Genomic DNA, 25,157 nt, shown 5'->3' with positions numbered 1-25,157 from the left:
TGTCTTTACATTGGCATTGTAGCTGTTATTGTTGTATTGGTCTTTTTAGCACAAAGCAGGAATTCATTAAATGCTATTAAATAGGTAAACATATTTCCCCAAATTTAACCCTTTGACAAAAAGAGTTTGCTGACACCTGCTTTAAAATATGAAAGCCCCTAATTAAGGAATCATAGGACAATATTCTTAAGTCTTTAGACCAAAATAACTTTCCCTCATCTCATAGCACATAATTTCTTATATCTTCTTAAATGATCTTTAACTACTTTCAAGTTTAGCACTTTTAAAATTTTCTTTTTATATGATTTTGTCTAGTATGTACCACCATAATGTTTCTATTGGTATATTTTTAAATAATTTGAATATGCCACTTCCAGTTAGAGATTATCTTAGCCCTTCCCTACAAAGCTGATTCTGAGGGGACCAAAACAAAACAAAACACAATCCATAACGTATATGTTAACACAAAATGGGAACAATGGGAAGTAAGAGCGAGTATAAAAGAGAAATGACACAGAAGTGAGGGGAAAAAAAAAAAAGAAAGAGCATCACCTACCTAGTTAGGACCTTGTAATAAGAGTGGTTGACTGCTCTATCTCACAAACTACCTTCAGAGAAGATGTACAAACTACTGCAATTCTATGCCATCTTAGAGTGGGGGCAGGAAAGGAAAAAGCAAGAAGACCATCTTTCATTGGTCCCAGTTCAACCACAGCCTGCTAACCCTCCTGCACGCCAGCTGCACCAATTGTCCTCAAGACAGTCGCCATGAAAGTTAGATCTGAAGACAGTAGCTGAGCATCCGTGCCACAATCAATACATTGTGATATTTAAGGCAAATGAATAAAAACATGGAAGAGTAACTTAGACATAATGTTAATAGTATTTTTCTAAATAGTCAGAATAATTAATGTTGTAACTCTTACTGTTAGAAATATCTCATAACACAGAGTAGTGAGGGAAAGCTTCAAAATTGCACCTCTCTGCCTTTTTAAAGAATGTACTGTGCCTAGGTGGGGGTTCAGTCCATTAAGCATCTAACTTCAGCTCAGGTCATGATCTCAGGGTTTTGGAATAGAGCCCCACATTGGGTTCCCGAATCAGGGAGGAGTCTGCTTCTCCCTCTCCTTATCCATCTGTCTCTCCCCCATCCCATCACCCCACTTATGCACCCACACATACTCTTTCTATCAAATGAATAAATTTTATACACACACACACACACACACACACACACACATATGGAGAGAGAGAGGTAGAGAGAGAGGATGTACTGTCTCAGTATCTTGAAGCTAAGATTTGCATGTAGATCTGGAAATGTGTTTCTTGTAAATAATACAAGAGTTCAAAGAGTCAGAATGAAGCCAAGTCAAATTAACCCTCAACTTCAAATGAATGTTCAGATACCTGTGTGTGTTAAATTGCATTGTTATTTCATTTCAATCGTTTAGGAGAACTAACTTTTTTAGCTAACATTTTACCTCTAGTTTAGGATTTTTTAAAACCTAAACCATTAAATAATGTAGAACTCTAATCTGTAAATAAGAAAACAAATGTTGTATCAGGGATTTGCACTCTTTGCAAAGGAACTTTTATCCCATTAACATTAATAGAGACATGGATTTTATCAAAGACCAAAACCAGAGAATGATGCCTTTTAGTCTATGTCTATTGCAAGCTGAATTTCATGGGGCACCATGACCACAAATTTTCTGATAGTAGACAGATAAATGAATAAATAACAACCCATTTCAGCATGAAAATATAAGGTTATTCCCATGGAAACCTGACAATTTATAATTATGGAAAAAAAGCTGACTTTAGAAGTTGTTGCTGTGGGACACCTGGGTGACTCAGTTGGTTGGACAACTGCCTTCAGCTCAGGTCATGACCCTGGAGTTCCGGGATCAAGTCCCGCATTGGGCTCCCAGCTCCATGGAGAGTCTGCTTCTCCCTCTGACCTTCTCCTCGCTCATGCTCTCTCTCACTATCTCTCTCTCAAATAAATAAATAAAATCTTAAAAAAAAAAGATGTTGCTGTAATATGAAATTATACAAATTATTTTCATTTCATAGTTGCTTATCATTGTAGAGCTTATAAGCACATGGCTTAGAGTTTCTATTTATGTATTCAGATTTAGTTCTTTTAATGACAATGTTAAATTCTAGTCTTATGTTTTTAATTTTTTTTAAATTACTATTGATGGCACAGTGAAATGGCCTGCTCTCAACTACTTAAAAGCAGAAAAATATAACATATTTAAATTTTGGATTAAAAATTTGAGAATTTTGGGGGCTCAGTTGGTAGAGAATGCAACTCTCAATCACAAGGTGATGTGTTCAAGTCCCACACTGAGCATGGAGCCTATTTAAAAAATTTTTTGAAAAATTTTAACTTTAAGGATTTAATTTTTTATAACCCAAATCTGTCTATAATTGGAAGGTTACTGATAAGTTGTTTTGTAGAAATAATTTTTATATGCACAAATGCTGAAAATGCATTCTAATAAATGCTATTTTATAGTCTATAACCATTTAAAAACAAACTTGGGATAGCTTACAGATGTTAATAATTCATTTTATGAAGACATAAGCAGATCAAATTAAATAGTATTCTATCGGCTTAATGTTTCAGTTAAAATGCTGTGATTGATATTTCAGGCAAAACAATATTACGATGTATCAAATTAAAAAAGATATCATATTAGCTCTGCTAGGAAAATAAAGGCTAGGAAAATTCTCTTGTACTTTGACTTCATGAGAGAACATAATCTATAATATTCTGTCAAAAAAATCAACTTCTTTTCTCTTTAAAAATCAACAGAAGATCTTTAAAACTTTGGTGTATTTACTTATTACAACTTGACTTGATCATTATGGCTGTTGGAATTATTAAGTAACCAAACAACACCTCTCTTTTCACCTTCTCTTGACAAAGTTTCCTCTGTAACAAGGTCGTGGAGAATTTGACTACATTTTTATTGCCCACATATCTAGACAAAAATTTACTTTTCAAAATGGATGTTTCTCAATAACACATGGTAAATACTCAGAAATTATTAGTTTTTATGTGTAATTTAATTATGCATACTCTTGCTCATTGGATGAGGAAAATGTTTATCTTAAATGCTAAATGATGATACCTTGAGCCGAATAGCTTTAGAATTTCTGAGCTATCTGCAAAACTACTGAGGTGATCTTTAACGAATACATTTGGGGTATTTCTGTGTTCAGGCACTATATTAAGCACAGGCAATATGATTATGATGAAGATGTACACAGTTTCAGTTCTTTGGGGCTTCTTTTACAATTTTTATATATGTTATAGAAGAAACAAACAAGAATTGAGCTAAAGAATGAAATGGGTGTGCCTACTTTGGGAAGGTGATTGAGGTAATATTGAATAGGAGAATTACAAATTGGGAATGAGATAGACACAGGAACCAAGGAGGAAAGAACAGTGCAGAAAAGTGGGGTAGGCTTAGGTGGTGAGAAGACTGTAACTGTAATGATGTTTAGATGAGGAATCCATAGCACTGGGTGACACTGGAGAGGTAGACATGACTTTGTATTTTATTTCAAGGAGAGTAAGGAAATACTGGCAGTTTTGTAAGCATGAAAGATAAATGTTGTCATTTTTATTTTTAAAGAGTCACTTGAGTTGCAGTTGATATTGAAAAGTTACAATAGAATTAGGGAAGCATTTTAGAAGGCTGTTATAATAGAATGAAGAGTGGCAGTGGGTTTGACTAGGGTGGTAGAGAATTTTTTTTTTTTTTAGGATTTTATTTATTCATTTGACAGACAGAGATCACAAGTAGTCAGAGAAGTAAGCAGAGAGAGAGGACAAGCAGGCTCCCCGCTGAGCGGAGAGCCCGATGTGGGGACTCCATCCCAGGACCCTGGGATCATGACCTCAGCTGAAGGCAGAGGCTTTAACCCACTGAGCCACCCTGGCATCCCAGGTGGTAGAGAATTTTATGAGAAGTAATCAATAATAGCAACCAGGATAGTAATAGTAGTTATTACTATAGTTATTATGTAGTTATTATATAGTTATTATGTATTGGTTATAGTATGTATTGATATAGTTATGTATTGATTATATATTGATAATACATAGTAGTTGAAGATATTTGGAAGAATAATTATAATGTTACATATGAAACCTAAGTTACACAAAGAAGCAAGTGATACTCATTTGATACCTAAATCTTCATGAAAATAATGTGAGGATAATGACCTAACAGTTCCAATGAGATTGAATGATTGTGCCAGTAAATTTCTCGAGCAAGTGTTGTGGTCAGAAAGCAAACTTCTTGAAATAAAATTTCAAAGGTGGCCCAAAATGTGGAGATGACAAATCTAAATGATGCCCTTGACAGTAGATAACTGTGTTAGAGGGGAGAGAAAGAAGATGGATAGACCGCGACCAGAGTGTTAGGTAGTTAATCCCTGTGAAGGTTTAATGCACAATGATTAGTGACAGGTGGTTAAGAGGAAGGAGAACAAAATCTTCAGTGAATTAGGTGAACTTACCATGAAGTTAAAAGTATAGGGTTATTGGATTTTTAAATCGAATCATTCAGCTTTAAAAGCAATCTAGAAGTTGAGGTTGTAAACAAAATTGCAATGGCTCATTGAAGAACTGTAAAACAAAGCAATCTCCTCATCTCTAATGTGGAGATCATTATATTTGATTTGAGATTATGTAAATGGAAGCATAATTACCTCAACCTTAGCCTGATGAAGTCTTTTGAAAGACTTAGGAAGAAAACGCTGAGCATATATAAAGTATTACCATGATAAAAATCCCCAAATCTACCTGGAATACAATTTTTTCTTCTGGTTTTGCTTTTATGAGCCACTGTAGCACAATACACAATTTCACTTAAATAGATAGAAAGCATTAATTTAACTTCAGAATTGGTCACTATGCTTTATTGATCTAAGACAAAAATAATGTTTTCCTTAACAGAACAATGGGGTTATTGTACAAAGAAAAAGATTGCTTCAGCTTGGATTCCCTGCCAAGTCAGGTAATTAAAACATACAAATTGCTAAGTGTTTTTCATGGAACATAGATAGTGATAGAGAGGAAACACATCTTTGGGACAGCTATCATATGACAAGACTTCCGCCAAGAGAGGAGATATTATCTGGTGTCTCCAATTTGATGTACAAGTAACCTGTGATGGAATTTATCTCAGAAAAATCCATACACATAGGACTTTTAGAAAGTTCAAACTATGGGTGACCATAAAGCATTAGCATCAGCTGTGACTCAGAGACACTTCTGCTCTAAGAGCCTCCTGATTCAGAATCTCTCCTATTTTTCTTAACTCTGTTCCTCTTTCTCACAGTTTCCACAAACTATCATCTGTTTAAAGGACAAAAAGCAGAATGAGGACATCTTAGAGTACAAACTCCAAAACAAATGAATGAACATAAGTCACTCTACCTTACATTTTGGTCATTTCTTTGGGTTCTTTCCCAAGTATTGGCTAATGTCATGCAACATTATAAAATAAAACACATAATTAGAAACATGCTTCCTTTGCTTACTACCCATTCTTGGACTACTAAGCTGAAAGACAGTGGTTGTTTTTTATATGCGAGTAAAGCACAGCTATGCTTATTTGCAAGTTCTAGCACTGCTAGAAAATACTTAGAGATCCAGGAAAGTGATTTTGAAAATACAATGTTATTTCCAGAGGTTTATATTCCCACTGAAGAAATTCAGTCATTTCTTGACATCATGAAATCCTTTACTTTGAATTCTTTCTTTCCCTACCATGGGGAGATTGATGAATTTCAATGTAGCAAAACATGATCTCTCCCATTCTTTACTTTTTGAACTACAGTGATGAAACCTAACTTAAAAATTTATCAAAGATGGGGAAATACACTGTGAAAATGAATAATGAAAACAGGAAGAGTTTAGTTGAAACTTTGATTAAAATAGGACTGACGTCATATAACTCTACCTTTATTAGAAGCCATTTATCTATTAACACCATTGCTTTATTTCATAATCATAAATATGAGGGAGAGCTGTCTAATACATATGCATCTGTCAATCTTAATGCTCTATGATTGTTATAAATGGTAATTAAGTAAATAATTTCTAGGTTTCTTTCGTGTTTAAAAAATAAGTTATACAAATAAAATGGTATGGCATTGATTTGACAGAATCTAGAAAAGAATGCCATAGTAGTTATGAGTTCAAGCTCCAGATCATATAAAATTGGATTTAAATTCTATCTTTCCCACTTATAAGTCTATAATTTTGAGAAATTCATTTAGTTCCTTTCAGTCTTGGACTCTTCATTTGTAAATTATCATCATACATAGATTTGTGACAATTAAATATGTCTCATGTAAAAAACAATTAGCTTGCAGGTAGTAGTAAACCTCAAAAATAATATATACACAAATAGTATGTGTATTCAGATATGTACTTATATTTGTAAATTCAGTTTTATAACTAGATGGATATTATAAATAGGTTTTATTCATAGAATTGGTATCACCAAATATTATTCTACTAAATGCCTTATTTCATTTAAAAGACATGAAAATTTCAAATCAAAAGGGATATTATTTAAATATGTATATGCAGGAAAATCATTATCTACATTAGATTCTATCTTACAACTTCCAGAAAATCAGTTAAAATTAAGTTGGCAAAAGAAACTTAATTTACCAGGTAAATACATTGTGAATCTAATCATTTCCTTTTTTGTGCCTACTTCTTAGTATGTTTTTCATATTTTGCATTAATATGTCCCTACGTCACTACAAAATATAGAAGTGCCTGCTAAACCACATTCAATTACTCTCAGTATGGTTTTAAAATATGCTGTAATATTGCCTTAATCAGACTATTTCAATAACCATAGCAGCTCACAGCTCACAACTTTTAGATAAAGGGAATTTTACTCAATTGCCTCAAAGTTTAGTTGATTTGGGAACTATGCATATTTAGGTCACTGATAATTTTCTAGAAATGATATCTGTAAATTTGCAAGTTCACACGCTCAGCATGCCTGTAAATTACTTATGGTTGAGGTCTCTAAATCTAATTTAAATAAGTAGCTGCTTTCCTCAATGAGCAATTTTATAAAGAAGCAACTACTATATTAATGCAGTTTTCTATAAGAGTTGTTTAATCACCATGAAGTCTTTAAGAACAGTTCTTAGAGAGTAGATACACCAGACCTTAAGTAGCAAACTGAATAAACATAACACCTGCATTTCACGTAATAACATTTGACATGCACGTGATATTTTTTATTATCTGAAATATAAATTATTTCACTCTGTATGATGCTTTGAGAATAATTTCTAAATAACAGTCATGTCCACGTTCTCTACTTCTGTGTGCACATCGGTGGTTTCCAACTCTGGTGAGGAGAGAGCCTGCCTGATTATCAGCAAAGCATAAATTTAAACAAGAATATGTCACCAAAGTTTGGGAATATAAAGTATTTTTTTAAGATTTATTTATTTATGAGAGAGAGAGAGCTCATGTGAGTGGGAGGGGCAGGGCAAGAAGGGGCAGAGGGAGAGGAGGAGAGAGTATCTTGAGCAGGCTCCACACCCAGCTCGGAGCCCAGCACCAGCTGGATCTCCCAACCCTGCGATCACAACCTGAGCCAAAGCCAAGAATTGAACATTGAACAAAATATACCACCAAGGCACCCCCAAAATGCTAACTTTCTTAAGGATCTACTGATACAGGAAGTTCTGTACTTTCCCTTTGTTATTTTTCTGATCTTCTCTGCATGGGCAAAATTCTCAATTTTCTAAGCACTAGAATTCCAGCATTTCTTCTTCCAGAAGAAAACAACAGTCCTAAGAAACGTAAACGTACAATATTGAGAAAGAAAAGTACTGAGAGAATTATTTTAACAAACAGAATAGGGGGAATATAATGCCCCTTCTTTATTTCACCATATGCAGGCTCTCTTACATTTATTAATTATTAAAAGGTAAAATATTTATCTCTCATTTTTCAGATTTAATGTGTTCTCTAAATTCAGAGTGGACATTATTTGTTTACTATCCAAGTAAGAATTATTTTTCATGCACCCTTTTATGGCTCCAAACTGTGCAACATTTTCTAGACATCCACTGAAGGCAAATACTACCATTCTCGGTGTCATTAAAATACTTTGTATGTGTTTTTATACCTTAATTTCTATAAAGACCACCAGTCCATGAAAATATAGTTCAGCCTTAATCTAGTATAATGTGGAGACTTCTTTTGGGGGGTTGGATTAAAAAAATAGCATAAGGTCAAATTTCTCACAAAAGCACATGGTACGTTCTTGCTAATTAGGCAACATATTTCTCTTGCTGATTAAATGAAATCTATCAGGCAATTGTACAAAATAATTGCTTAAAGTCACTATCCCACTGACCCTATTATTATTTTGCCTTATTACTCTGACTTGTCCTAGAATGTTAACTACGATCATGGTGTCTCCAACAGAGCCAGAAATCCCATCTGATGGGATGACCGTGGTTCTTCATGTCATGGATGTGAGGCTCTTTCCCATAAGGAAAGTTGGGAATTAGCTCCTGGCTGGATACCATAATCCATAACCTAAGAGTTAGACAAACTGCCTAGATACCAGTGATAAATGCAGGCTCTACAAATAAATAAATAAATAAATAAATCTTTTCAGGTTATCATGATATCCATATAATGGGTAACTCATTATACCCTGCAAAAGTTGAGTTTTTAGTACAGCTTAGGTTTTATTAGAAACCTGGTTTTCCAGAAACACAGAAAAATCTGGGCGAAGTAGAATAATCCAGGGACAGGGCTGTTAAAGGGAAGGTATTTTTAAGTGACTAATGTGAAGTAGGAAATTACCACTTAGTGCAAAGTAGAGCTAGCTAATACTGATAATCTTGGAGAACATGTTTCACCTCCAGTTGTCCCACTACCCACATGTCATCTGTACTGTGGAATTCCCTCCCTGCCCCGCAGTACAATTTGGTAATAACAGCAAACCTAAAACTTAGAGACATTTAATTTCTATCTAGGTGTTGATAACACAGAGAAATAATGAATCAGCATTATACCTTTGTGTTCTTTTAGGCTATAGTACAGTAACAATAACTAGACAATCTCTCTTGATTTCAGTGGGAACATTCTTACTATTAGTAATTCTGAACCAGTCGTCCAGAACAGAAATTTCAGCTCAAACAGTGCAGCAAATAGCATTTTTCCAGACACTCACTTACTGGCCTGTTAATGGTGGTCATTAGGTCGTTTTCTTCCATGGAGGAGAGAGGATTAGCATTAGTATTTTCAAATAAGGAGACTTTAATGATGAGAAAGTCAGTTCTGTGCTATAACTGGTGAATGAGGTAAACAAGACCTATCCCTAGTATATGGGGAGGAGGACGATAGAAGACAGAAAGAAAAGAAAGTATTGTCTCCTGTTGGCAAACAGGCAGGAATGCTGTCCTGGTGGAAACTTTGCTAGCCACCCACTACAGGATAGAATTCCCTTAGAGAATGTTTGAGTCATGGAAGAATGAAATTAGAAGGTCTATAAGATGCTACCAAGGTCTTTTTTTCATTCATCACCACCAGAGTGGAATTCAAGTGAGAGGTGGGTCACTGATTCAATTTCTAAGAAGAAAAGAGAAATTAAAATTATGAAGTTGTTTAATGGGTACAGCTGTCATTTTCCATATAGATCATCAAGATCATCTTGGGGGTGCCTGGATGGTACATTCACTTAAGTGTCTGGCTCTTGCTTTAGGCTCATTTCTTGATCTCACAATCGTGAGATCAAATCCCACTTTGGCTCTCTGCTCAGCATGGAGTCTGCTTGTGACTCTCTCTCTCCCTCACCCTCTGGCCCTCCCCACTGTACTTTCTTTCTCTAATAAATAAATAAATCTTAAGAAAAAAAAAAGATAGCAATGCTGACAGTTAGCAACCCATTGTTATATAGCAAACCATGATAAGGCTTTTCCAGTGAAATTGTAGTGATGTTTCCAGCCGCAGGTCCTGATAGTGAACCCAATTATCCAACACGCACCCTGACACTGTTTGTTCAAATCAAACTTTGGAAAGATACAAACAAAATCACATAGTGGAAGTGCTTCCCAAACCTTTCTATGTCAGTACAAACAGAGTGAAAATATTTACATGACACCCTGGTATTGCCAGATGAGGTTGTCCAGGCCAAAAGTGAGTGGTCAGGTGGTCTAGGAAGCCTTGAGCTCTGCCTGGCCACTCTGATGTGGCTCCTTTGTACCTACCTCATCACACTACTTGGGAAGATCTGATCAGATCTGGTCTACCAGATGAATATTCCAGCCCACACATCAACACTTTATATACATTAAAGAAAATCCATAAATCTTCTTTTTCTGCAGCTGTTGAATGTAATAAGGGTTATAAGTGGAACATCTGGCCACTTAAAAACACTTCCTACATAGAATTTTAAAATGTTGTTTTGGAATTTCTGAGTTGACACTTTGGATGCTCTAGGCAGTGACAGTTCTTAGGAATCCAAGAGAGATTATAACCTCGACCATCAGACCTGTAAAGTATTGCCCATATTGTCAGAACACAAATCAAAATACTTCAGAAGGATCTTGCCAATGGTCACTATGTCAGGTTTTGTATATGGCTTTGCTTTATGCTTTATTAATTCTGAATATCATAAATGTACTCAAGATTTTTCAAGCAAAAAGCCCTGAATATGTTTTCAGATAGTCTTCGAAAGGTGAAGGGGAGGTAAATGAGCCACTTTCTTTGTGTTAAGAGTCTGCTCCCCCAAGACACAGTTTGTGTAATTGACAATGAGACAGTTCTTGGTTACTATTAAGTCACGTTGGAGAAACTTTGCGACATGTCAATCATGTTCAATTCCTCCTATCGTCATCGCTTTGCACCATGTGCTGGGGAACGATTACCTTGTGGACATGAGGAATGAATAGTATTTTGGCAACTACCTGAGAAGCACCAAAAATGATCTGTGTGGGTGAAACAAAAGATACAGCTTGTCTTTAAAGTTCCTTTATCTTTCTTTTCCCCTTCTTTTTATTTCTTTTTAATTTAATTAGAGAAGAGCAATATCAGAAAGAGTTAGCAAGGGAGAGTGCTCTTTGATGAAGCAGTGTGGGAATAGTCTGAGAATGAGGAATGACCACAGTCTTACCTGTGTTATTAGGCAGAAAACAAGATTTTTTAACAGCCTCAGTAGAAGGTAACATAAGTACCATTAACAATTTAGCTTCTCCAGAAGTAAAAAAGTACTCATTACTTTCACAATTTTTCTCAGCCAAGAAGTACCCAAGGGCATTATGAAAGAGACGATAACTGATGCTTTTTAATATGTGAGTGTACACTGTCCAGGAGGGCTGCTGGTTCCGCTACCTGCGCAGAATGCAGAGGAGTCAAGAAATCTCAGGAACTCACGAGTGGACTGCTGACCAGGGATCCATTCTATTTACTTTCTGACCTGCCAGTCTTTTCCCTTTTTTGTCTATTATATATAGGTTTAACTACATTTTAAATGCATTGATTTAGATCTATGTACAGCCATATAGAAAGATATCTATATTATATATAGATCTAAAGCATAATGGTAACAAGGATATCTATCAAAAGATAAGCATATCATAATATAACCATTAAGGTTATTATTTTACTGTCATGAAAAATTGTGAGAGATGTAGACAAATTTACGGGGACTTTTTAAAATTTAATTTTATTTTTTTCAGTGCTCCAAGATCCATTGTTTATGCACATATCCAGTGCTCCATGCCCTTAATACTACATGTGAGGATTTTATTTTTATTTTCTTTTGAACTTCAAAATCCTCAAAAGACTTTTTATAACATCAATACTATCAACAATTTACCTTTACAATGCCTTATTGTATCTGTTCAAACTCCCAAAGAAATTAGAAAATTAAATATAAAGATGTTTATGTAAGTGCATATTTAATCCTTAGTTAATTATTAACTAATAATGTTGTATTGCTAATAATTAAATATCAATTTATTATTTTATGTAATATATTACATTTAATGTCAGTAACTCATTTATGAAAACAGACATCTGCCTGTGATTAAGGAGACTATTTCCCTTTATTTTTAATTTATGTATTTTATTTTAACTCCAGTGTATTTACCTTATAGTGTTAAATTAGTTTCAGGTGTAAAATATAATGATTCAACAATTCTATGCATTACTTAGTGCTCATCATGATAAACTTAATCCCCTGCACCTATCTCACCCATCCTGCTATCTAAGCTCCCCTCTGGTAACCATCTGTTTGTTCTCTACAGTTAAGATTCTGGGTTTGGTTTGTCTCTCTTTTTTACCTTTGCTTGTTTGTTTTGTTCATTTCTGAAAACAGACATTCTGAATGAGAGTGTAAATAGGGGGACTATCTCCATAATTTTGAAAGGAAAATAACTACAATTCGCTTACATGGCAACCCTCATCAATTATTTTGGAATATAACCAAAATACAGAATCATACTTTTATATAAAATGCAAACTATCATACCAAAATAAAATATTGTTGATAACATTACTTCCTGGTCACGAAAAATTCAGTTGTTAGCCACCAACTGTAGTGACCCAGCAATATCCACTCTAAGCCAGAAGTACTTGAGACACAGGACCCCTTGGTTGAGTCTTGGGGAGCTGTTCCAACTATCCAAATGCGATTCTGGCATGCCTAACTGTGTTTGGAATAGAGCTTACAGACTTTCCCACTAGAGACATTTATCTTCTGAAACATTAACAACTGTTAACAGCATAGCAACTTTTCCTATGTAATTTTTAACTGAAATACTTGTTATTAAGAGTTAGATACATAAGTTAATGTACAAAAACTGAAAGGAATTCTACCAGAAAGATATTTCTTTATAAAAACATAATTACTTGAAAAAAAAATTTTTATTATATTGCCAATTATCCTGGAGGTATATTGAAGAGATAGCCCTGAATTCTCATTCCTTCTGCCTTTCTTCCCAGTCCAAAAAGAACGAGAGATCCAAAAATTTAGATGTCTTTGCCAGATGGTTTCGATTGTTGGATTATTAGATGTCATCTTAGTTGTTTCCAAGTTTTGGAAATTATAATTAAAGCCACTATAAACAGTTGCTGCAGGTTTTTGTGGGGACATATGTTTTCAACTCCTTTGAGTAAATACCAAGGAACATGACTGCTGAGTTTTTTAGTAAGCATGTGTTTAGTTTTGCAAGAAACCACCAAACTATCTTCCAAAGTAGCCATACCATTTGGCATTTGTTATTTCCAGTGATCCAGATTTGGGCATTCTAGCAGGTATGCAGTGGTATTTCATTGTTGTTTTCATTTTCATTTCCCTGAGAGTATTTCACATGGAATAATTCTCATATGCTTATTTGCCATCTGTGTATCTTCTTTGATGAGGTGTTGATTAACATCTTTGGTCCATTTATTAATCAAGTTGATTATTTTTTATTGAGTTTTAATTGCTGTTTTTCTATTGTGGATAACAGTTCTTCATCAGATGTGTCTTTTGCAAATATTTATAACTTGTCTTCTGTGCTCGCTTCGGCAGCACATATACTAAAATTGGAACGATATAACTTGTCTTCTAATTTTCTTCACATTGTTTTCACCGAAGTTTTAATTTTAATGAAATCTACCTTATAAATTATTTCTTCCACGAATCATGTCTTTGGTGTTGTATCTAAAAATGCATCACCTAAATAAACAAATAAATAACATTTTAAAAAATTAAAAAGCATCACCATACTCAAGGTCATTTGAATTTTATCCAATGCCATCTTCTAAGAGTTGTATATTTTTGCATTTTACATTTGTATCTATAATCCATTATTTTTTAAATATTATTTATCTATTTATTTGTGTGAGAGAGAGAGATAGCAAGAGAGAGAGAGAGAGCATAAGCAAGGAGGAGAGGGAAAGGAAAGAAGTTCAGCAGGGAGCCTGATGTGGGGCTTAATCCTAGGACCCTGGGATCATGACCTGAGCCGAAGGCAGAGCCTTAATGACTGAGCCACTCAGGCGTCCCTATGATCTTGAGTTCATTTTTGAACTCCTTGCCTAGATCTTTTTCTCCCTTTTTTCTGCATGTTGAAGTCCAGTTATTCTAGCACAATTATTGAAGACACTATGTTCCATTACATGGTCTTTGCTCCTTTGTCAAAACTGAGTTGACTATATTTATGGGGGTCTAATTCTGGGCTCTCATTCTGTTTTATTGAAGTGTTTGTTTATTCTTTTGCCAACACCACACTGTCTTCATTTATAACAAGTCTAGAAATCAAAAAGCATCTGTCCTTCAACTTTGTTCTCCTCTACCCCATTTCTTTTGATGTTTGTGTTTGTGCAAGAACTATTCTTAGAAGTGGGCCTAATTACTCAGATTTAGACAATGACTTTAGAACAGGTTTGCTTCTTTTTTTTTTTTTTTTTTTTTTTTTAGATATTATTGATGTATTTGAGAGAGAGAGACACCATGAGAGGGGAGAGGTCAGAGAGAGAAGCAGGAGCTGAGCAGGAGCCTGATGTGGGACTCGATCCTGGGACTCCACGATCATGACCTGAGCTGAAGGCAGTTGCTTAACCAACTGAGCCACCCAGGTGCCCCAGAACAGGTTGCTTTTGAAAACCTGTCTCTACTAAGAAAACATGTTTCTAAAGATAGAGGAGTAGCTGGTAATCGAAGTGTTTGTTTTTATGTGTCCATTTGTCAAAGCTCTAGTGCCCAATTACTCAACAACTAACATAATTGTTGCTAATATAGGTGTTGTTGTGAAGGTATTTAGTAGGTGTGATTAATATCGACAGTCAGTAGACTTCTAGTAAGGGAGATTATCCTCCATATTAAGTGGGCCTTACGTAACTAATTTAAAGGCCTTAAGAGCAGTTTCCCCTGAGGTGGATGAAATTTCACCCTGGAAGGGCAGCCTCAGCTTCTGACAACCAGCCTGCCAACCTGCCCATTGATGTCAGACTTGCCTATCCAGACCCCTTACGTCATCTCTAAAACAGATTAATTTTAAGAATACTTTTCTTTTTCCCCTCTTACTATTCTAAATAAGCACGGGGACAATTCCTTGAACTCTGAAGGTATGTTTATCTGTATCCTTCTATCCAATCTGCAGTCATTCCTAGTTGCTGGTTCTGTTTGGTTTTTCCACTCTTCAATGCCCCTTCTTGTTAATGGACTGAGTCAGTCACTGGCATCCGATGACTTCTGCATTGCCATCTTACTTCATGAACTCATTATTTTCTAATTACTATTTTGTGCTTCTCTTTGATTCATCGGTTTTAAATATTCCACTTAATTGACTCGTGTGTTTAAATGATGTAAAAAATGGTGTCAGATTTATCATTTCTCTTTTAAATTCTGATATAGGAGAGTTTAATTTCGTGGTTCCATTTTTCTGAATAGAAAAGTTAAAGAAAACATTTTCTGTATTCTATTCAAATTTCTATTACTGAAGTCATTCCTACCCCATGACCTTTCAAAATGTTCTTCAAAACATCAGCAACATTTACATGTATACTGACATTTGTTTATTGTGAAGTTTTGTGTTATGCTCATTTTTTAAAATCTGTAACCTTTCATATGATATGTATTTTTAAAATCTTACCTCAGATCTTATTTCTTACAGTTAAGCCAAAGAGAAAAAGAGAAGTAAAAGAATTGGTAACAAAATGTCAGAATATGTCAGGGATATATCCTTAGTTTTAAAGTTGAAAAAAATTACTAGAGAAAATTAGAAAAATGTTAAGGAAAATCCAATTTCTATAACATTTGGTATAATCTTTCTCATGAAAGATAACACAATTTGCAAAATGTAAGCAGGAAAATTTTATCTATTATTATTTTACTACAAATAAAACAATGTGTTCTTTTTTTAAATATAAGGCCAAGAATCTAAATTAATATACTAATTTGAATAACACTCTCATTCATGAAAATGTCCTTAGAACAGACAGAATTCAAAAATATGAATTGATGATGTATCTTAAACTTCCAAATGTATTCAGATGAGTCTCAAATGTTAAATTTATTCCAGGAGATTATAATGACCAATGGAAAACCATCATGCAATTTGTCACAATAAGGATGACATGATGGCATCTTTGACTAAAGATTCCATTCTAGACACAAAACTAGACTATGTGGCTTATACTTATGAAAAGAGATTTTTTAACTCCAAGTTCATTCTATAGCATTAATTTTCAAATCTTTTTGAATCCTATACAAAATGCTAACTCTAATTTTTAGAATACAAACAAAGGCTAGGCAGGTCTACATTTTGAAAAAGAACCAAAATATAGTAGGTGTTATTCAAACTACATAGGGGGGAAAAAAAAGTATCTCAAGTATCTTGAAGATGAGAGATTTAAAGTCAGTCTTTCTTTTTTCCAGTGGATTTCTATTATTGAGCTTAATATATAGGTAAGATGTTCTATGCAGCATGTAATTGACTATATATTCTAAATTTTTTTACCAAATTTTCTAATTTCCTGAGTATATTGATAATTTCATTACTAAGAAAAATGCTTTTCTTAGTAATGAAACCATATTTCAAATAGGTGAATTGAAGACAGCCTGAATCCAAAGTGTGCAGTGGCCACTCTGGAAATAAAATTTTAATTTACCTCCACTAAATATAAGATTTTTCACTGAAAACCTCATATAGGTAGGTAGACAAATGGCAGTGGTGCTGTTGTTGTTGACACAAAATCCCTCCGTATCTCTGTGTGTACCTGTGTTATTGAGTACTTAGGTACTTTGGGTTTCCTAAAATGCATAGCAGTGATCTTCTAGAGTTAATTCAGATTAGAAATACTAGTGATCTAATAGCTATTACTGTCCAGTTTAGATATTAAGGATGAGATATATGATTCATTTATAAATTAATTAAAATTGGGAATTATTTAGGAAAATTCAGAAAGTCAAATATTTATAAAGATATTTGGCATTGGTAAATAAATATATAACAGAAGTTACTATTCTCCTGGCTATCTTAAATATTTCAGACTAAATTTAATAAGGAAATAAGCTCCAAAGCATTTGTCAGATTTTTAGAGAGCACTGAAAAAAATAACAGAAGGAAGGAAGGTAAGAAGGAAGGAAGGAGAAAAGGTAGGAAGAAAGGAAGAAAGGAAGAAAGAAAGAAAGAGAAAGAAAGAAAACATAAATTAGATATGGAGGGTGGGTCTTCTGGCTTTGCACAACATCTAATTAGCTGAAAATAGCCAATGCCAGTTGCTCTGATATCTATTCATTTAGGGAAGCAGCATTATGACTTCATTTCCTGGTTAGAGATTAATAAATGAAAAGTCGAATTCTTTAAATCTCTCTAGCAACTGATGTAGTAGTTATTTTTCTAAATTAAGAGATCTTTTCATAACCCCTATCTCTACCTGATGCTTTGCAAGTCGCATTATTGTTAAAATGCATGTTCCTTTCAACAAATTTAGAGAAAGACCAGTTAATACACATTGCAGAATTATTTGCCAACATTATTCTATAAACTCGTTTTTATTTGTTGTTGTATATTTGACATACCTTGAATGGGGTGTATTTAAATTGCACAAGTTGGCAAGTTTTGGCATGTACATAAGCCTATATGTGATGAATCACTAAAAATTCTATGCCTGAAACTAACATTACACTGTAGGTTAACTAACTGGAATTCAATTAAAAATTTGGAAATTTAAAAAAATGACCAGCAAGAGGCAGTGTGTGACAGTGAGAAAATCATCCATCAAGTTCTCTTCCACCTATTAGCTAAGGTGTCTTTAAATTCTCAGAGCTGTAGATTTTCCTGTACATACAAATATTCTCTTACTGAGATTCTAAAAGTGTTAGGGTCAATATATGTGAAGTGGTTGGCATATATAGCCAAAGTGAAGTGCTACGACGTGAATGCTAAAGGTTCTTTTAATATTATCATTTGCCGCTGGGCAAAATGATTTCTTTCTTGGGTGAGTTACCTGCTGTAGGAGAGACAGAATAATAACCAACACCAACACGTCACTTACAGAATTGAATCTCGTGAGGCAAACTAAAGATTTAAACTCTATATGTTACCATGGTTTATATATTATTTCATTTTCTTAAACTAGATATTACTTAAATAGTACATAGGGTAAAATGTTGAGGTTTTCTCAGAATATTTAAGAGAACTTGTTTAAAACAAAATCTGTATGAATAGTATAGAAAAATGATTTAAGTTTAGCGGAATTCCATAAAATTATTATTATTTTAACAAATAAGACAGAATTCTAGAGAAAAATGAAAACATTGTTTCTAGAGGACTATACAAATTTTACTCAAATGTAGATCAATGATAGATAACAACCACATCTGTGCTTTTTCAGTAGTGATATGTATAATATAATATGTGTCTAAATGGACAGCAAAGATAATGAGGGAACTCAGTGAGTGAAGTAAATAGCTTTAGAGTTTTTCATTATGCTGCATCGAGTACTGTATTGGGCAAAGCTGTTCTTTTCTTATATAGACAAAAATGGTTTATATGGCCAAAGTTTAACCTGTGCTTTTAAATTAAATGTTTCTATGAATTATAGAGCTTTTTCCATCTCCAAAAAGATCTAAATTTACAGATTTAATAAATATAATTTTTAGAAATTAAGAATGGATTTTTTTTTTAATAAAATAGTTTTGGGCAAAGCACTTAGTACTCAGCTGGATCAAATTTAGTTCTGTTGCTGAATATCTGTAACATAAACCTTTTTTTTTTTAACCTATTAACAACATTATTATGTTGAGTCATTACATCATGGGGTATTTGGAAATTTAAGGAAAATAAAGTTCCAACAGATAATGCATGATGAATATGGTAGCTACTGATCTTACAAATAAATAAATTCTTCAGACCAATAAGTTTTTATATTTTAATTGAGGATAAAATAAGATTTGGAGTCTCCCCACCAACAAGAAATTAAGAACAAAACAAAACAAAAAGAAAAACAAAAACAAAACAGGGATCTTTAAACAAAAAATATATATATATATATATATATATATATATATGCCATAGGAAAAGTTTATAAAATAGCATCATTAGGTAAAAGTACTAAAACAAATCATTAAAAAGTGGTGTTTTATTTTCCTGTTCAGTTTAATCCAACAATCATTTATTAGGAGTGTACTATATACCTAATTTTGTACTGTTCTGCCAGGAGTGTAGAATAAAAAGATGGCAAATTCTTACCTCTGTTAGTTACTGAGTTAGTGGAAATGCAGTGTTTGAGAACTGAATCAATATTGTTGCAACAAAAATAGATTTACATCTAAAATAAGAAGATATGTAAGAAAATACAGGGGCGCCTGGGTGGCTCAGTGGGTTAAGCCGCTGCCTTCGGCTCAGGTCATGATCTCAGAGTCCTGGGATCGAGTCCCGCATCAGGCTCTCTGCTCAGTGGGGAGCCTGCTTCCTCCTCTCTCTCTCTCTGCCTACTTGTAATCTCTCTCTGTCAAATAAATAAATAAAATCTTTAAAAAAAAAAAAAAGAAAATACATGATAATATAACTGGATTTAAAAGCAAAAGATAGGAAAGAAATATCTCAATGCTCAATTCAAGCATCTGTGTTCTGGATAGTCATTAGGACAGAAAGCATAGATAATATTTGTTACAACCCTCTGAGGAAGCGTCATCATCCATGACATCCATCCATGGCTGGATTTACCTGAACTTCAAGGAGTAGTCATTTTAGAAAGAGCAAAATACAGATCATCATAACAACAAACAAATACAAAATGTCAAAATTTAGAGATGAGAAAATGCATATTGTATATTGGGTGAGAGTAAAGAACAGATTACTGTCTAAGAAAAGTTTCAAAAGTAATGGTAAGGTTGTAATACATATGAAAGATCACATGTGCTATGAATATGATTTGAACTTGGTCTGAATGGCAATGTGAATCCTTATGAGTTGGTGAAGAAAGTTATTAGCTATTATTTCTGCGTTCTCCAGTAAGTTTGATCAAATATGTAGTAAACCTAGTTGACTATACATTTTACATTGGATACCCTAGATTCACTGTGAAATCATAAACACAAAAGGGATTTCTGCATTCCCACTAGATTTATTAAAAACCAGGTGACTATCTAAGGACAGTTGGGTTAACTTTGGCAGTGGCTCACTGGTACTTCTGTCTTGCTAATGGTCCCTGGAAATTGTCCCAAAATCTATCATAAAGATTTGTGCACTTTCCTAGGCATACTCCTATTTATCTGAAATCAGTGTATAGTGCTTACTTTTGTGGCTTTAACTATAAAAAATCCATGTCAACAGACTTTCAATAATAAAAATTCTATATTACTATTTTATTAAAGACTATTATAACATGTGTTGGATGAATTAAGCTTAGAATCTTGAAGATTAATTTCTCTAACTCAATAATCTCCCCAGTAGCCCAGGTATTGATGAATGACTAATAATGCAAGGAAATTTTTCTTGAGCTTTCACATATTATCATCTCTAAAGTTATTACACACTAATTAGAACCCAATCTTTGTTTTATCACATTAACTGAAGATCAATTTTCTAATTCCTAAATAACACAAGAACAAGACAAGGATAATATAGATCATCTCCTCCTTGCAATCACCAGACCGGGCTGATGTCTAGAAGATTGTCAGGACTTGTGTATTTAAAGTCAAGGTTAATGTTATAACCTTATTCAATACAGCAGAAGAACTGCGAGCAGGAGAGATATAATGATGAGTATTTTAAGCTACCATAGGCAGTAGCTTCTTGAGAAGAGCTTCAGCTTCTCTAACTTGCTTTTGGATTTTTTTTTTTTTCTCTCTAGAAGATATTTCTGTATAGCCAGGGCTGGGACTCCCAAGTCTCTGACTTTCTGTTAAAAATCATAAAAAAGAAAAAACAAACAAACAAACAAACAAAAACCACTTTTTTTTTTCCTAAGCAGATTTAAGAAAGGAAAAAAAAAAGCTATAAATATCTTTACTCTAGAAACCAATTTATCTTTTCTTTGAAAGAAAGCAACAATACAAATACATAGCATTCCCAAAGTACAGAAGTTATACCAAGAAAGTAAAAGTTCCAATAAAGTATCCATGTAAATACCACAAGCTAACCTTATTCCCCTTTATGAAAACAAAATCTCCAGTGTGTATGTTTTTATTTGTGCATTGATTTTGTTACTATTTCAAACTGAAAGGTCAAGGAATTTTATCTTGGTGATATATCCACCAGTATTGTTAAGTCATTAAGTCAAGTGTATTACCAATTTGTTTCTAATATATATGATAAACACAGACCCTACATTTGAAGTTCTGTGCATTGTCAGTGTACCCCTCTTCAGTGAGAAACTGAAGCGCAGAGCATTTGCTCAATGGTATTGAACATTAAACAAACAATAAAAAAACAATTTATTTCAAAACTAATTCTGACTTAGACCTACGTAGTCCATCAGATCTATCTCCCACTTAATTTTCTTACAAAATATTCATGACCTTTCAGTGTGTTAGTTGCTAAAATTATTTTAGTTTAACTCCCCCAAGATTGTTAGACTTGTATTTTCCAAATGTTACGTCAGAATTTTCTTTTTTTTTTTTTGAGAAATAGTTGATGAGAATAGTATTAAAGAGGGAAAAAATGGAGTTTAAATTAAAGATAGTAAGTTCATATTAATAAATCACTTTTAAGAGTAGTAAGAAACCACGGCTTTAAAAGATTATGACATCATAGGTGAGGAGTCTGGCAAGATCATTTAGTACTCAGTCAACAGCATTAAAAAACAACACTTAAAAAAGTGTGGGACACCTGTGTGGCTGAATCAGTTAGGTTTCCGACTCTTGGTTTCAGCTCAGGTCATGATCTCAGGGTCTTGGGATGGAGCTCCAAGTCAGGCTCCACACTGGACACAGAGTCTGCTTAGGATTCTCTCTCTCCCGCTGGCTCTCCTCTCTCTCACTTTCTCTCCCTCTAAAATAAATAAATAAATTCTTTAAAAATTAAATTTAAAAAAGTGTGAGGTAATGGATGTGCCAATTTGGTGGGAATCCTTTTCTATATGTACATATATGTGTGTGCACCTATATTTTCACGTACACATTTACGTATTTATATAAATACCTATACAATTATCATGTTGTACACTTTATAATGCAATTATATTTGTTCCTAATACTTCAATAAAGTTGGGGGAAAACCTCTTTATTAAGTTCTTCAGTTCAGTTACTATATTTTTCAATTCAATTTTTGGAGGATTTCTATTAGGAATTATTTTCCTAATTTTTTTTAAATTGACTGTGTTCTTGTAATTCACTAAACTCCTTTAAAAGAATTATTCTGGGGGCCCCTGGGTGGCTCAGTGGGTTAAAGCCTCTTCCTTCGGCTAAGGTCATGATCCCCGTGTCCTGGGATCGAGCCCTGCATCTGGCTCTCTGCTCAGCAGGGAGCCTGCTTCCTCCTCTCTCTCTGCCTGTCTCTCTGCCTACTTGTGATCTCTGTCTGTCAAATAAATAAATAAAATTTTTTTTAAAAATTTGGAAAAATAAGAGAATTATTCTGAATCATTTATCTGATAGTTTATGGATCTCCATTTCTTTTGGATCAATTATTAGAGCTTTATCGGTTTCCTTTGGTGGTATCGTTTTACCTGTCCTTTTGTGACCCTTGATTCCTGACATGGGTATCTGTGCATTTGAGCAATCAGGTTCCATTTTTTGAGTTTATAGGTTTTCTTTGGCAGAGAAGGATCCTCATCAGTCTGTTCAGTTTGGGTTTCTAGGTATGTTTGCTGGTAATGCAAAGGGGCAGGTAGGGCCCACTATTATGGTCTATTTGGGGGTGAGACAACTGAACTGTTTGGACTGTGAGGTCACGGGTTGGGGGTTGTGCACTGGCTGAGAACAGCTGAGTAGGGCTGCTGGTTTGACTCACCAACCCAGTGAGGCTGTAGGATGGGCTCTGTGGTTGCCTGGATTCTCTGGTCAGGCTTAATAGATGGTCACAACTGGGTGCTAAATGCAATAGCATTTAGCTGTGCATTAGCTTCTCCGCCCGGGCAAGGCAGGATAGGATCTAGAGCCTATATGGCTCATTGTCTGGGAATCCGAATCAATCAAGAGTGTGCACTGAATTCTCTGGTCAGGTGAGGTTCCTGGTTTTGCTGGGCAGCTGGGGAAAGCCATGGTCTGTGCTTTCTGTTCAAGGGCCACATTAAGCAAGGCTGTTGGATGGGCTGTGTAGCTTCCTTTGTGCTCTGGTGAAGATCCCTGGTTGGGCAGCTGGGATGCAAAATTCAGGAATGAGGGTCTACAAATTAGTGTTCCTGGCCGGGTCTATTAGAAGAAGCGATAAAGCCCGTAAAGGCTCTTTGCTTGTTGTCTTAACCCAAGCTGACTCACTCCCCAAGAGCCCGGGCTGAACAAAGCAGCTGGTTTTGCTCTGCAGACTACCAACTCTGCTTGCCAGTGCCTCAGCTCAAATGTTGCTGGCTTATGTAGCTTCTAGGCATTTTTGCCAGCCCTTTTACTCTGAATAGGATGAGAAAGGGCTACTCTAGGCCTCTCCCAACTGTTCCTGAAGAGGTGAACGCGTGGGGAGGGGCCAGGAGCTACCCTCAGTCTCAGCTGTAAATGAATCCTCCTGCCTGGGCATCACATGGGAACACTCCATACCCAGTGCTGGCTTTGCCTGGGGGCAATCAGCTCTGCATGGCCTCCTCTCCGGTCTAGCACTGCCAGTTACACATCTTCCAAGTGTTATCACCAGCACTTCTGGCCTGATGGGGTAGGAATCCTAGGGGATGGAACTATGTTTCAGCCCATTTGCCTTGGAAGAATGGACAGATACCATTCCAGACACCTCCCAGTTTTATTTTTTTCTTTAAGCTGCTTGCCTCTCAGACATGGCTTGGAAGTACCCTCAGCCTTGAGTGTAAATTAATCCTCCTGCTTGAAGTAGCAGGAGAGCCCTCCATGCCTGGTACTGAATTTTTCTCTGGGGTGATCAGGTTTTCCTGCCTGCCTCTCACCTCAAATATGGCAGAGCCGTACAGCTTGCCAGTCCCTTCTGGTCAGATGGCACCAGGAAACACTCCCTTCTTTCGTGGGGCTATGACCCTGCTCCCTGCTAGAGTGTGAGCAAACCAGGCTTTGGGGCTGGCAAAACCTCTCATGTGAAGACCCGAATCAGGCAGGTCTACACTCCAGAAAGTTCTCTGGTCAGAGTGCACCACCAGCCTTGTTCTGCAGATGAGCAAAACCACTAATGGACATCATAATCGGGCACTACAGGTGTGAATGTTCTGGTCTAAGATCCGTGTGCTGGTTGTTACAAGTCCCTTCAACTTCTCTCTCAGTCACATTCCCAGTTGTTGAACCCCATGGTTTCCTCTGCAATTCCTGGGATGAAATGAGAATGAGCTTTACCATGAAGTGGCCCACAATGCTGAGGGAGCTGTTTGTCCCCCTGGGCTCTTCCCCCACCCCCCCACTGGAGGAATCAGAATGTCAGGGGAGACCTCTCTGCAGGAAAGACCCCACTGCACTGCCATGAGGGAGGAGGCAAGCAATCTGTGTGTAGCTGCTCATCTTACCTTTCCTTTTAAGAAGTCTGTCTTAATCTCTGTGGCGTACTAGATACTTTCAGATTCACCGCCGTGTCCTAAGAATCTCTCAGTGGTGCCTGTTTATGAAGAGTTGTTAACTGTTCTTGGGAGGGGGAGCAAAGTCAGAAACAGTCTATGTCATCATCTTGGTGACGTCACTTCCCTATCACATCTCTCTCTGTCACTCTATCCTCTTACCTTGTTTTACTTTTCCGTTAGCGCATATCACCCACTGACATATTGCGAATGTGCTGTACCCTATTTGTATCTTTCTCTTCCCTCCATCCGTAACAGAATGTAGAACTCATAAAAGCAGAAAGTTTATTTTGTTCGCTTTGGTATCTCAAGACCCCACAATAATGCCCGGGACACAGTAGGAGCTTGTTGAATATGTGAATGTTCATTTGTTGACTGAATCAAGGAATTATTCTAATACCATCGTTTATACAACCATTCTTCCGTTGCTGAAAATTTATTTTCCAAACTTTTAGCAGACAAGGAATATATTTGCTGT

The sequence above is a fragment of the Mustela putorius genome, unplaced genomic scaffold (genome assembly GCF_011764305.1).
Source record: "Mustela putorius furo isolate JIRA1106 unplaced genomic scaffold, ASM1176430v1.1 tig00000832_pilon_pilon_pilon, whole genome shotgun sequence".
NCBI classification, from domain to species: Eukaryota; Metazoa; Chordata; class Mammalia; order Carnivora; family Mustelidae; genus Mustela; species Mustela putorius.
The sequence above is the reverse complement of the archived record's forward strand: the minus strand, read 5'-3'. Positions refer to the sequence as shown.